The following is an 11,429-nucleotide window of genomic DNA, read 5'->3' on the forward strand; positions in this document are numbered from 1 at the left end:
CAGATTCATTCATTACGCCCCCACTGAGCTACGCGTGTTTGGAGAGGACACTCATCTCTCCAGCCAGGGGCAGGCAGTCAGAACGGCTAAATTATGGGACTTCAAAGCTTCCCCCGCATTGTAAATCCCCGGCACAGCAGCTGCGGGCATTGTACTGGTGAGTAAAACTGATGGGTCTCATTTAATCACGTCACACCTCATTTGTGCCACAAGTGTCACGGAGCTGGTCACAACAAGGTTAACGGGCTTCGGTGCGTCACCACGGGTAATCGGATTAAGCGGGCAGTTGCCCCGTGGCTGCCCTGACCACATCCACCCTGGGGCACTGGTCTCCACCGTTTGTGCGGGGATTGCCGGTCTGGCGTCGGGGTGGGAAGGGCAAGCCTCGGGAGGCAGGGGAACGAGCTACGGCTGGAGACTCTGCCTGGGATCTGGAGACTGGCTTTGCTAGGGTGCAAAATGAAACCTGGCGTGACAGATCGAGAGCTAGCTGCATTTTCACATGCTCTTTTTTTTTTTTAAAGCATTGTGAGGGGTCATTAGTATGGGCACCATCGTTTTGAAGCTCTCTTCATGCACACATATATTTACCTCAGCAGCAACCCATTAAGTAAATCTATTAAAAATAAAACCGGCAGAAATGAATGGGGCCTTTTCCTTGTATTTTATAGCTCGTAATAAAACAGGGCCTTTCCTTTGACACTTTCTTGATTATTCAACTCAAACGCATTTTTTACAGCTCTCAGATTTCACTGCTTCAGTGCCGGCTCAATGGGGACAGGGCACGGGCTGCACAGTCCTGGTGCGGCTGGGTTACACGTCCGTGGGGTCCCGCAGACCAAGCCTGCAAGGAGAGCGGTGCGATTTGAAGGCAGACACAGGCCAGTCCCCAGCACATCCCCACTGCCCAGCACCAGCCTAACTGCTGGGGGAAATAGCGAGGCGAGCCACTCGCGTGGGGATCGTCCTGGGAGAAAGCCGATAATGGGAAAGCTTGCAAAATCCCAACTTAATCTCTTGCGCTGCAGAGAACTAATCCTCGCGCTTGACATTAATCTCTTCATGGAGATAAAACGCCCTTATCGTCCGCGCTGCTCACGGAGCCAGGAAGCAGGGCCTGTGGTCCTCACGAGCTGGGGCTGCAGAAATTGTCACACAGATGTCATCTTTCTGGTGGCCAGCACCGCAGTATGGACGGGGCTCTCCTTGATGACGGCCCAACCTTGCTCTCTTTTTAAGAAACATACCTTTCTTGTTATTATTACTTCAAAGAGAGAAGCTTCATGAGCAAATACAACACCTTGCACCAACCACGTGCCCTCGCACCAGGGTGGTTCTGATGCTGGCACTGCACCTCCTTAAGCAGCAAGATAACACTTTGATAGGGGCTTCTCTGGAATCAGAAAACGTTGAACTTCACCATTTGAGGCAAAACCCAAAGGATATATTCCTTTGTCCATCGGCAGCCACGCTGTGGTAGAGCAGCCCAGCCTGGCCAGAGCCTAGAAGCAAACCTCCAAACAAATCTGTATGCATGGGTCTTAATACGCGTTAACTGGAGTCAGACCTCCCCACACTGCCAAAACTATAAACACAGAACAAATTTCTCAGGGTTTCCAGCTAGCTCTAGGATTTGTGAACAGCAGAGAAACGGGAGGTAGCAAGGGAAGTAATCGAAGCTCCTATATATCATATTGATTAAAACACGAGGACTGCCCTTCAAGGATGAGCCTCGCATCAGGAGGGAGATATATCGGCTGGTCTGTAAGCTGCTTCCAGCTCTGCCGGCAGCGATCAGGACATCTGACTGTATTGTCATAGATAAAAACAAATCTGCATTTTCAGCCCCTCTGCAGACAAGAAGTAGTCCAGGAAAGATACACATCTTCATTAACCCCTCTGGAACAGAAGACAATTGCAAATAACAACCAGAATGCTGCACGGATGGAAAGCATTTTGACAATGAATCCTTTGAAGGCAGATGATTTTTCCTTTGTGTTCACACAGAAAGAAAAATGCACCTCTGTCTGGCAGCCTAGCAGAAAGGGTCACATAGCACTCGAGGTGCCTCAGAGTCCAATTTCAAAGCCCCAGATGATGCGCTGTGCGGATTTCACCCACTGACCACTGCTTTTTGTTGGCAGGAATTCCAGCTGTGCGTGGGTTGCTCCTCCGCTACCCAGGCTGCAGGAGCAAAGCGCGACAAGTTGACACCACCATTTCTTCTGGGCAACAGCTGCCCAAATGTGACATTGCTCGGATCTCCCACTTCAACAGCGAGAGCAAACGGGCCTGTCTGACGTTCACGCCAGCAGGTGCACGTTGCCCTTCAGCTGCACACACGCACAAAGCATAAGTAAAGCAAGAAGATAAAAAGTTTTTTTTTTTCCTTTGAAGCCCAAGCACGGGACACCTGTGCAGCAAAGACCGGAGTGGGAGGAGCAGAGAACAATTCATACCAGCACGCACAGATGGGAGATGCTCTTCTTTCTCACAGATGGCAGCCGGATCCTGGCGAAGCCCCGTGCTGCTGGAGGAGCTGGTGGACGCCTTGCAGCGGAGGAAATGCCTGTGCCCACCTTGGGGAGAGGCAGGCATCCTCAGCCCGTAAACATCTTCTGAACTGTCCGTGTCTTCAGGCAGGAAATGCCAACACAGTGGTCATACATGGGTAGAGAAAGATGTTGTGAGCCCTGATGCCTGGCCACAAAACATGGTGCTTTAAGGTTATTTCTTCCCCTCTATTACCATTCTTACCTGATTCTAAGCACTATCCCTCCACCACACAATTATCCAAATCACATTCAGACCTTTGTTCTCCACAAGCAAAGGCTCTTTTTTCAGGTGGAAAAAGACACTGATGAAGATGGCATTACTTCAAGGCAGTTGGGCAGGCATGCAGTGGCTGGGCATGCTGATGCGGCTGCCCCTTCATGGCTTTTAAAATCTCTGCTCCCACTCTTTTCTAGGGCTACATCCAATTTATTCCCTGCAGCCAGCTGTCCTGCAGTAGCAATGACTTTGGCTCACTACTTGTTTGCAGTTGTCTTTGAGGCAGTGACCCAAGTTTCCAGCACTTTCCTGACCTTCTTCATAACAACTTCCCGAAACTTTCTTGCTGCGATCGATGCCTTTGGTACACTATTGCCTTCTTTCTGTTTATTTTATTTAGTTTCACTGCCATGCCTCTGAACCTCGAGTTTGCTGCCCTGCAGTCAGCAGGGACCTGGCTTTTTCATGTTTTCACAGCAGAGTCACTCCAGGATGACAAATGCTAGAAATAAATGATGGATCAACCCACTGAGCATCTGGCATTTTTTGGAACTCGCCTTGAGTCTTTGGCTTTCCATCCTTCTTAACACAAAATCGCATCCCCGCAGCTGAACAGGGGTTTGGAGAGCTCCCAGCTGACAACCAAGGACATGGATGCCCTGGGCACCAATGGGCTCACCACAAAAAAAAAATCACCCAGCTCAAGTGCCACTTGATCCTGTGCTCAGATTGCCTGAAACACTGGGCCATGATAGCGCCCTGGGCAGGGAGCTCACCCAGGTCATCAGCAGCACCTGGGCTGAGCAGCTTCCCACCCACCTCATCAGCCACCCCATGCTCACTGATGAGTTGGTTGGGCCCATGGCCATCAGGAGCCACCTGCCAAGGGGTCTTCGTGCTTTCTTACCCACAAAAGATGCACAGTGATCTGGGAACCATCACTAGATGCATCCCAGGATCCAGCCAGCGTGAGAGAGGACAGGACTCAGCTCGACATGCAAGCACACAATGCATGGGTCCAGGATCTAGGACTGCCGAGGGGCCTTTGCTAAGCTGTGTTTCACTGTGACAGTGAGAGCCTGTAAACTATACCAGCAGTACAAAGGCAGGCACAGAGCATCTAAATGCGCTGTCTCTGCATTTCCCCAGGAATCTTAAATCCTTGAGATCACACATGCGTGCACGCATGACACTTCTGTTCATCTGGCTGAGACAGGAAGCATTATGCTGACATAATTTTCAATGAGAAAAGTAGGTATTGTGACAGCTAGCTGCTGTTTAGGTCAGTAAGAGTTTGAGGGTGGCTGAGGACAAATTACGTATTTTTTTTATATACATTCATGTCTTCTCTCAACACACACCTACCTTCCTTAGCTTAATCACCACAAGGTATCTCGTTATATGCCCACACCAAATACCTCAAGTACAGATGACCATCAGGTTTTTTGCCCGACTTGTGCTGCTGCTCTTTACCCCCAGCACAGCCCAGATAGCCCTGCCTGCATCAGAGCTGTTCACAGGCAGCAGCTCTGGTAAAAGGTAAACCCGGGTATAAGCTGCAGCAGCCAGTTGGGGTGCAATGCATCAGGACCTTTTCTGAGCTCTCAAGAAAAGCAGACTGTTTCTGTTATTCCCCATCCTGCTTCTCCAAATAACCCTGACCCTCTATCTTATGGAATAGTCTCATCTAATAAAGCTATTACAGTGTACATAATAACAAGAATGAACTCAAACCGTCCCCTTTTTGCAAGCTCTTAGTATTCCCTCAGCTGGTTTTACACCAAACGCATCCCTCATCAACAGGTGGTCTTTACTGGCTCAGAACAAACAAACCTACCTTTGTTTCTCTGGTTACTTCCTAGGAAAAAAAGGAGATAAAGAAGGAGAAGAGAAAGAAAGTATGCGTGGGCAAGTGACAAGCATAGCTGGAGTAAGGAAGAGCAGTGCTCATTGTTTCATGAAATTTGCCATATGTTGTGTGGCTTCATTACTCAAATCTTGTATGTGCTTGTTTGACGATTTGATCAGCTGTTGACTTCATTTCTTACTGCTGCCAATTCATGACTTGGCTGATTAGATTTGAGTTGCAACCCCAACTCAAGGATCGCATTTTGCTCATTTTCAGTCTTTTTCGTTACTAAGAAAAAAAAAAAATGAAAGAAAGTCTGCGTTAGAGGTATTTTAAATGATTTGTGTCCCTACAATGCCGCCCGCCGGGTGGAGGCGCAGGCACAGGCAGCCATAGCGTTCTGCGCCTCTCTTCCACAAGCTGCTGGGACATTTCCAAGCTACAAGGCAAATATTGAAGGTTTTGAAGAGCACAGAGAAGGGACTTGATGGGCCACCAAGGCTAGTATCCTCCAACTACAGATAAGAATATTTTATTATCTTCCTTCATATACTTCCCATGTAAATTTACTAACACTGAGCTTTCCAGAGTGACAGCGTTCCCTCCTCCTGGGGGTTATGCACTGTTACAAATGAACCACAGGGTAAGTGACAGCTGTTGCTTGTTCCCCTGTAAGCATTTTATAAAATTTACATGAACAGATGAAACCTGTTTGCTGCTTCTCAGATGTAGATGCCTTCTTCAACAGCCTCAACATCAGACAGAGACGGGCAGAGCTACAGAGCTTCAGTGCCGTGTTTGCCCTCACTGCCCATGGGAGCTGTGCCTGGGGAAATGCTAACGTGTCCCCTGCAAACACAGGGCTTCCAGCATTGGTCTGGTTTGGACCTTCACTCCAGAGAAGCCCTGCCACGTCACAGGTATCACCAATGTCAAAAAAGATTGGATGTTAATGAACAACAGCACCTCCATCCTGCGCTCAGTGTCTGTTTGCAAGGAGGGCATGGAACAGCACAGCACTGACATAAGGTGACTGAGCAAAGTGACAGGGAAAAGCTGGTGAAGAAAAGCTGTATCTGGAAGAGCTGCAATTAACATACACCAAGGGACCATTTACTCTTGAGATTTGTTGATTTTTGCTGGATTTTGGATGGAGATGCAGAAACTGCATTAAACACGACTGTCTTTCATCTGAATATGTGTGCCTGTGAACATGTAGCATGCCTGGAAATACACAACACACAAATCAGAAGTCCTCCCACGATGCACAGAAAAGCAGGCAAGAAACAAAGATACAGCTCACAGTGGCCCAGTGTGTGTTGATGTGCTCTGCCTACCAGCTGCTTCTGGGCAAATATGGGAGACCGTGAGGGCTACGCACCAAAGAGACCACACACAACTGAGAAGGCACAACAGAGCGAGCCGTGGCCACGGCCACCTAGCAGTGAGGAGAAAAATCAGGGTAGAAGATGAACGTGAACATAAAATATTGGGAAAATATCCATCCAGGTTCACAAACTGAAAACCAGTCTCATGTCACTTGTCCAGTTCTGTTCTCATTTATTCACAGGCCTGGCTTTACCAGCAGTAGCAGAGCAGGTCTAATACAGTTACACAGGGATCTTGACAGAAATACCACCATAGGGGAGCTGCAGCAGCACTGAGCTTAACGAGGCTCATGACCATTGCAAGGTGAACTCTAAAAATGGATTATTTTTTCCCTTAAGGCAGCAGGGATGAGGTCTGCTCCAGATTTCTGATCACACCACACACCTGAAGGACAAAAGGATCTGAGCAACAGTGCCTTAAACCGTAATAATGACAATTAATTTCCAGACCCCAGATACAATAGACAGCAGAGTTTTAATTAAAAAGTTTGAAAAAGACACAGGTAGGAGGAGAGATTTATGACCTGGTTTCTGTTCTGCAGAGGAACCGAGCATCTGCAGCACCCGCTAAAGCGGGAGGGATTTATGGGTGCCCAGCACCTGTGAACGTGAGGCCATATTTGTCTTGTCTGCTCTGCAGATGGGGAGGAAGCCATGGAAATAATACTTTTCGCTTGGAAATCTATTGCCTTTTAGTGGGAGCTCTCACTCCCTTCCTATCCCTTCGGTATTGGTTGTTTTTCTCTGCTGATAACCCACAAGATTCAGAACAGAGAGAGATGGGAAGTGTTTATTCTGCATCCCTTTGGGTTGCCAGTGGCACCTATAGAGGGGCAGCCAGCTGTGTGACAGGCTGTGCCGTGCAGCCCTTCTGCCCATGAGAGGCAGCCTTGCTTGGCAGGCTCTCCTTGCACCCCCACATCACCCCCACCCAGCAGCGACAGGCTTGTGCTGCCCCTTGGTAGCTCCTCGATATCCTCACAGCCCCCGTGGCTCACCCTGCTCTCACAGGCACCACATAGTCTCCTCAACCTGTGAGCCACACCACAGACCTACCCCACCCCAGCTCCTCTCTTCCTTTTCAAGCTGGAGAAAAAGAGGAGAGAAACCAAGAGGCGAGCAGTCCCAATGCAGCCAGCTGTCTCCCTCTTGGCTGGCCCCTTTGCAGACCAGGGCCCTCATTCCACCTCCGAGTACTCACAGGTTTAATGAACACTGCCTGGTAGCTTGCTGGTCCTCATCCCCTCCCTCACGTTTGGATTCACACTTCATTAACCAAGAAATGTTTTTCCTTGGGGGTTTGTACTTCTTCCTCCTTTGACCCCGGCTTTCTACTCATTTTCAGTCTACTTCATGCCTGGCCCTGGGAAAAAAAAAATGAAGCAATTATGACCCGGATCAGCAGCCAGGAGAGGAATCGGTGTGGGAGATAGATGCCCTCAGGTCTGGCGGCTAATGACTGCCTCTGAGTGATGAAAGGAGCCCCACGGCTCAGAGGGAGCTGACATCCATCCCAGCACACCCTCTGAGCTGCCCCGGTCAGGAGCCGGGAGGTGCAGGGGGCCGGGGGCACTGCAGGGCCATGGCCGTGCTGAGGCATGAGGAGCCGAACCCAGGCTCGGCCTGCAGCAAGAGCCGGGCACAGGGCGATGCTGCTGCCCCACAGCCATGCTCCCTGTCCTTCCTGGTGGAGGCAGGCGAGGATTTGCTTCCAACACTGCTGCAGCAGCCTCTGCTCCGTGCCTCAGTTTCCCCCCTACAAGTACCAAAGAAGCCATCTGTGCCTGCTCGGGGACACTCTGCCTCTTTGCAGCACGGCTCATCGGGGACAGGAGCCATCTGCTCATGCCTCTACCCAGGGCCACACACAACAGTGCTGCCCCGCGGGAGCCAGCTGCTGACATGAAGCAGCGCTCTGGACCCTGCTCAGACCACAAATGCACAGCGGCTGGGCAAGGCCAGGCACGGGGCACAGCCCCGGCCCCAGCACCCCAGCCCCTCACCAGGGTTGTAACCCCAGCACCAGGAGCCGGGCACGCTCTCAAGAGGGATGCTGCCTTTGCTGGTGCTTAAGACAAAGCGGTTTGCTATACACCTCGACTGGGAGGAATTAATCATTTTTAATTTCTTCAGACTTGCACATCCGGGACCTTGTTTCTCCCCCTCCCCTGCCCCCAAACACACCATGGGTGGTTTTTCTGCAACAAGTGGGGTGGAGGGAAGGGGGGAGTTCCTTATTTATTTACTTCCCTGTGGAAGGACTCCAGCTGTTATCACTTAGCAGTGCAATCCTGCATTATTCAGAGGGGGGACTCCCTGCCAGTGGCCGGTGCTGGGGCACCCTCCCCACAGAGCTGGCAGCAGCAAGGAGGAGCCGTGGCTCCCTGCGGCCTCCTGTACTGTACAGCAATAAATCTTTTTGCCTGTGGTTCTGACATTTGGCTACACAGGAAAGACAAAGCCACCCACTGCGAACAAGGCCCGCTCATTACTGCTGCTCTTTTAAGCCTGTTTAGTTCAGGTCTTTTTTGAGCTCCCTCACAGACCACTCTGGCATCATCAGGGGCCAGGGATTAGCATGTGAATTTGGGCTTTCCCAAAGTCTAAGGAATTTCAAGTTTTGAAGCAGCAACACACACTGAGACCCTGCAGGGTGCAGCCTGTGGAGGCAGCGGTCTCCTCCACCAGTCTGCAGGGCCCAACCACGCACGGTCAGCAGCACACAGAAGGGAGAGATGGTGGCCAGGGCCGGGAGCTCCTCGTCCCTCAGCACCACGTGTGACGATGGAACAGCAGGGCAGGATACAGCCCTACAGACCTGCATGGTCTAATCCCAAGTCTACAAGCCACATTTCTGTGTCCCTTTGAACTTGATTTTGTTTCCATCTTGCCCCGTCACATGTTTCCCATTCAGAGGGAGTCATGAGCAATCTCAGCAGGCCCGAGCCCACAGAGGAGGAGATCCTCAGCAGCTCTGGGAGGCCGCAGCCCCTGTCTCACAGCCAGGACAAGGCCCAGCTGCTGGGTCTCGCCCCGTGGGTCCATTTCTGCGCCCAGAGAAAGCTGTTAACTGGTGGGCAGCTTTGTTGGAGGGAAAACAAAAAGCTAATCCCCAAACCACATCTTGGTCTGCAACCACAGAAAGGGCAGCAGGTCTTGCTGCCTCCAGAAAACATCTGCCTGCCTCCAGAAACACACAGCCTGGCCCAAGCTGATGAATACAAAGCAGAGGAGCTTCAGCAGCTGCACTGAAATTCTCCACAGCTTGCTGCATCCCTCTTACAGGTGGGCGGTCTCCTCTCCGCTGCTGGGCTAAATCACATCTTGACTTTCCAACGGCAGGACCTGCTATTTAACATCGCCTTAATCTGCCCCCCTCTCAACACTCCTCTCTGTCAGCTTTGTAAGAAGTAATTATTAAACATTCATTTAATCTTAGGGAAAGCTAAAGGCAGTGAATCTATTCACCAAGGAGACACACACACCATGCACCCTGGCCTTTGCTGAATTGCAGCTGTGCCACAGGCTGCCGCCTGCCCTTGGAGAGCTTCCAGAGGCACATGGCATCCTTCAGGCACAGCTTGAACACACCCTGGAAAGTGGATGCTGAGCAAAAGTGGGAGCCAGGCAGGGTCCACCTCTTCTCCCTACCACTAGTTACACTGTCACTAAACCATATTACAATTAAACCCCTCTAACTGCAGATGATGTTACAATTAACGAAGAATTTGAGAGCAGACCTCATTTAGCCGTGCTGAGAAGCTGCCCTCACACAGGCACAACACCGCAGATGGAAGGAGCATCACATTCAAAAATAAACTCCCATATCACAAAAGTGCTCATGCATACAATGACAGGACACAAAGGACACACGAGGAGGTGCATCTCCTTCCCTTAGCTGCTAATTCAGACAGATGAGCACAAGCCTGCAGGGCTAGTTCAAATATTTGTGAGCCAGTGATTGAAGGCAGGTGTCTGTGCTAGTTTTCTTGCTGTTGGCTTGCAAATATAAGGCTGCTACAAGAAAAGTGGTCAGCTTTCTCTACCACCTTCTTCTTTCCCCAATAAGCAGTTATAGCTACAGAAGGCAAAGGTTTCCTGCAAGAAGGTATACTTGCTTACACCACTTCTATGCTTCTCCCGTGTTGAAATGAATAATCCTCACTTACCTTTGCCAGTTTTGCAAGCTACAGAAATATATCATCTTCCAGCTCTTAGAAAACCTTGTCTAGAGCTTGGCTCACAGACCACTCCAGGGAAAACAACCACATACCTGCAACGGGTAGGTGCTTACAAAGTGTGCTCCTCGGGTTTTCTGCCCTAGCTGTTAGTTGGGCCTGCTTCTTGCTAGGATGAGGCTGAAGACTTATTACAAACTGAAAAGTCTCTGAAGAAAAAATAAAAATTCAGGCTTTTATTGTATTTTTGCATGAAATGTAACTAGAAAAAAAGACCCTCAAAACCATAGCATAAGAAAAGAGTTCCCAAGCTGAGCTCTCGCTGTCTGCTTAATAAAGCTTTGCCTGATGGGAAAAGCTGCCCCAGCTGCATAAAGGTGGCTTTCAGGCAACTTGTTCCTGTTTGGTAGAGGGAGAGCACTGTGAGGGCTAGGAGCAGTATGAGCAGGGGTACATCCCTAAGATATTCTGTGGGCTTTTCTTTTTTTTTTTTTTTTCATTTTAAAATATAATTGTCAGCTCTGATCTTGCATTGGATTCCACCTAATTCCTTGCATGTGAAAGCAAACCGCAGAACAACTGATGTGAATTTGCCACACAGCGTTATCTTCATCTGCTTGTGTCCCCGCCTGCCAGAGGCAGTGCACAGCCTTGGCAGATGTTGTCCTGCGATGGCTTTGTGGTCCTCTGTGGTTTCTTTTCCCCTCCAGCTGCCTGAGGGGAAGGAGCATGTTTCTCTTCCTTTTTGGCTGTAGCAGAAGTGGAGGCGAATGTGATTCGTCTGCCTGGCACTGCTCTCCCCTGCAGCCTCCTGTGACGGGCTCTGCCTGCCTCACTGACAGCAGATGCGAGGACTACTGCCAGGCTGCATGAGGTGTGCTAGAGGCACAGACTGAGCACCACCACAGCAGATGATTTCTGTGACCTATGAGAGCCATCAGCTGTTAGGGAGGTAAAGCAAGCAGGAGAGTTTTAAACAAAGATCTGGCATTGGACGGTTCAGAATAACGTCTGCAGCTCTACCAGATAAGATCAAATTTATTATTAAAATAAAATTAAAAGGTTAATCAGCTCTCATCTCCCCTCTATGCTCCTGCACACCAGGGCACAAACAGGGCTCAGCTGTAGTGCTGTTCTGCTGGCCTGGGGTAATGAGGTGTCTTGGCCACCTTGGGCATCTTTTCACAGCACTCCATTTCTTCCTCAGCCCATGTTCACCTCTCTGTGCAAAGTACTTCACAG

At 50.0% G+C, this 11,429-nt stretch overlaps 1 long non-coding RNA gene across 1 annotated transcript; it reads right to left on the reverse strand.

The window, feature by feature from the left end:
- Positions 1-5,731: 5,731 nt before the first annotated feature.
- LOC118168014 lies at positions 5,732-10,479 on the reverse strand. The gene is made up of 3 exons (XR_004751328.1): positions 10,283-10,479; positions 7,211-7,372; positions 5,732-6,394 (listed from the first exon to the last, which is right to left on the reverse strand). It is a non-coding gene; the product is annotated as an uncharacterized LOC118168014 (long non-coding RNA).
- Positions 10,480-11,429: the final 950 nt, after the last annotated feature.

The sequence above is a fragment of the Oxyura jamaicensis genome, chromosome 5, assembly GCF_011077185.1.
Source record: "Oxyura jamaicensis isolate SHBP4307 breed ruddy duck chromosome 5, BPBGC_Ojam_1.0, whole genome shotgun sequence".
In the NCBI taxonomy this organism is placed as follows: domain Eukaryota; kingdom Metazoa; phylum Chordata; class Aves; order Anseriformes; family Anatidae; genus Oxyura; species Oxyura jamaicensis.